The following is a 3,862-nucleotide window of genomic DNA, read 5'->3' on the forward strand; positions in this document are numbered from 1 at the left end:
ACCGACACAGTGGCAGCCTTTTCAGAACGAGTGGCCCCGAGTCTCAAAACTGAAGGACTTTTATCCCATAACATTATGTAACAGGGATTTTCCGCAGACTACCATTTCAGCTGCAGTATGAGGGGCTTCTCACTACTTGTACTTAGCTGATTGGTTATAAGTTGGAGTTACAGAGGGAAGCTTCCCTACCTGCACTTGATTGGTAACCCTTTGTTGACCTCACCATGGCTATCTCGCTTCAGGGAAATCATGGCTCAGTTCCAGCTATCTGTGCCCAGTTCGCAGGTATTCCGGAACTGAAACCTAGGCCCAGCTTCTTCTGGCTTCTGTAAGAGCCTGTCATGGCGCTGCCTTTGCTTCTCTGTCTCTCATTCCTCCCTTTTCTTTTATGCCCGTGGTTGAGCAGGGTCAATCTTGACCCCTACAATTGTTTCAGAGGGAAATACTTTCTTGAGTACCTTAAGCTGAATGGTACTGACGCATTCTTTCACAAACTCCATGCCACCATCTCATCCAGGAAACGGGCCCACAGTCAGGAACAGAAGCAGGAGCACTAGGGGTCCCATGAGGGGTGGGATCAGGGTGAGAAGTTGACCTTCCCAGCTCCCCTACCATAACAATATGCCTGTACCGGAGTCAATGAGATAGGAAGGGGACAAGCCAGAGGTTAGGCCATATGTGCAAACAAACCAACTCTTCTAGATGACCCGTGGTATAATTGCTGGGAGTCCATCCTATACTTCTGGGTTACGATAGGCTCAGTAGGGGGAATCTTACAAGTTATAGGTCCCTAAACAAACACAAGTCCCAGGATGGGCCATAACTGGTACAGAGCAAGGTTAAACTGTGCAACCTCCGCCCTTCCTGAGTGTCTTTGGCTATAATTCTACCCGTCATAGTGGCAGAAAGTACCCAGTGCCAAAATTTGGGCTCATAGTGAGTTCGCTTCACAGCTGAGCAAGCAGAAGCAGAGAATAACCCGTGCCACTCCCTAGGATCCCTTCAATCACTTTCTTCAGTTTGATCTTGGAGGGAGAGTCCCCAGTTGTCAGGACACACCACTGGCCATTGTCATCCTGTCTTCAAGCGGGTAGGCAGTTTTCACATGTGAAGCATGGACCCAGGCTTTGATTCTGTCCACCTTCAGAGCGAACGGCATGGTCAGGATCATGGGGTAGGGACCTCTCCACTGAGGTTCAAGGATGGCAGTCTAATGTCACCGAACCTAGACCAGGTCTCCCAGTGAGTATAGGTGAGGAGTTACCGATGCCCCCTTCGCTTTGGTAATGCTCTCAAAGCCCCGTATGGAGCTGGACCTGGATGACCTCTAGGGCCTGTCATAACCTGAGGAGAGAGTGACCCTGCATATCAGGCTACACTTCCTCTTTTAGACTAAGTTGGAATGAATGGTGGCAGCTGACCAAGAAGAATTTCAAAGGGAGTGCAGTTCTTCCAGTAGGGGGCTCTCACATCCACAATATAAACAGGTAGGAATCTACCTACCTATATCCCCTAAGATTTCAACACCTGAAATCTTTAAAGCGAAAATGGTTGAAGATCCGACTTCTGAAGTTTCTTCCTGCTGACAAAGGGATGCTGACCCTGACTGCACAAGGGGTGAAACCTCATAATAACTTAGTTTTTAATGGGCCTCAGACAATGAATGAGTTGGGTTCCTGGAATTATCAACCTCTAAAAGAAAAGATCAGACGGATTAGGCTGAGGAATATTATTAGAGAGGATTAGACCTTGGAGGAGTAGAAGGTCTTCTCTGGCTTACTGAGGGCAAAATGGTTTCTTGCTTCAGAGAACATGAAAGTTAACAATCACAACAGTCACCAAGGCATAATGGCATACCCAGTCTTATCATAAAAATGAAAAGTAATAACTCCTTCACCCATGCATTTGGTTGATAGAAAATGACTTCCTGTGTCCAGGTCTTTCTAAATTACATAGCAACCTCTCTGACTTTCTCAGTACAGATCAGAAAAGCTTCTGCCCATCCATGGAAGCTATCAATAAGAATCAATGGATATTTATACTTTAAACATTTGAGCATTTGATCCTTTGCATGAAGTCAAGCTGCCAGTCGTCCCCTGGATAAGTCCATGATGTTCAATAGGTGGTGTTAGGAGGATGTTAGACCCGAGATTTCCAAGATTTGTTGGTGTTGTTGGTGTTTGGAGGCCCAGCCATCAGGGACAAGGAGAACAGGCCATGTCAAGGGTCAGCTCTAGGGCCTGATGCATCTCCAACCGTTCGATCCACTCCCCGACTCTGCTTCCTGTTTTTAATCAAAGTAGCACTGTAGCACTGTCCTCCCGTTCATCGATTTGCTCGAGCGGGCACCAGTAACGTCTCCATTGTAAGACTTGTTACTGTTTTTGGCATATTGAATATACCAGGGGGAGCTTGCCAGGCTCTGCCGTGTGGGCAAGATACTCTCGGTAGCTTGCTGGACTCTCCGAGAGGGGCCGGAGGAATAGAACCTGGGTGGGCCTCGTGCAAGGCAAATGCCCTACCTGCTGTGCTATCGCTCCAGTCCGTTAATCGAAGTAGTCTCTTCAAAACTAGGGAGAGATTTATGTCTTTATATCATTTCTGATATAAGGGGCCTGAATATGTGGTGCTGCTCAAACCCTACAGTGCTAGGGATTACAGGGCTATCCTGGCAGTGCTTGAGACTCCTGGGCTATACCCAGCCATGATGCTGGGAGAGAGTTGAGTAGACCATGAAGTGCTAGTGATCAGACTGGAGTCAGCCACATAAAAGGCGTCCACACCTCAAGCATTAGATTATCTGACCCAATGATAATGGATTTTTATCTGTTCATACCTTATTCAAAAAAGCAGAGAATGTAAAGACCCTCCCGTTGATCATTGATTTGCTCGAGCGGGCCCAGTAACGTCTCTATTGGAGACTTTGTTGTTACTGTGTCTGGCATATCGAATACGTCACAGGGAGCTTGCCAGGCTCTGCCGTGCGGGTGAGATACTCTCGGTAGCTTGCCGGGCGGAGGAATCGAACTCGGGTCGGCCATGTTGGCTGCGTGCAAGGCAAAAGCCCTACCGCTGTGCTATCACTCCAGCCCAGAGAATGTATATTAGATAATATATGGAAAATTTTTTGTGTTCTTGTGTCCTTTTTTTTTTAATCACATCACAAATTATATTAGGGCAAATATGTCATTTATAACAGAAATTCATAAAAACAAGACAACTTTGACATGCTCCTAACCAGACAAAATTTTGTAAAAAATCTGCAAAGTAGAACCATTTATTCACTTAATCACTTAACTTCCCGTTAATCGGCGATTTGCTTGAGCGGGCGCCAGTAACGTCTCCATTTGCCCTGTCGCGTGCTAGTGTAGCCCAATGGCGTCTGTTCGCTCTACGAACATGAAGAGCCTCAAACCGATTGTTCATGATCTTGACGAAGAAGTCTGACCATCTGGTAGGTGGGCGGCCACACTGTCTTTTGACATCCCGTGGGATCCAGTCGGTAACAGCTCTAGTCCAGCGGTCATCTCTAAATCTCATTACGTGACCAGCCCATCTGATTTTTGACACCTTGGCAAATGAAACAGCGTCCCTGATTCTTGATCGTCAACGGATGTTGGAACTCCGGGTTCTTTCTCTCATTTGAGTGAAACGTGATATTCCAAGCATAGCTCTTTCAATTCCACTTTGGGAGACCCGAATAGCGTTCTCATCCTGTTTGTGTAGGGCCCAGGTCTCTGAGGCATATGTTAATGCAGGAAGAACAGTGGAATCAAAGAGATGTGCCCGGAGCCAGAGGTTCTTCGTCCTCTTAGCTATTTCTTCAACGCTCTTGAAGGCATTCCAAGCAGCTTTCTTCCTC

Source organism: Sorex fumeus, unplaced genomic scaffold (assembly GCF_029834395.1).
Source record: "Sorex fumeus unplaced genomic scaffold, SorFum_2.1 ptg000019l, whole genome shotgun sequence".
NCBI lineage: Eukaryota > Metazoa > Chordata > Mammalia > Eulipotyphla > Soricidae > Sorex > Sorex fumeus.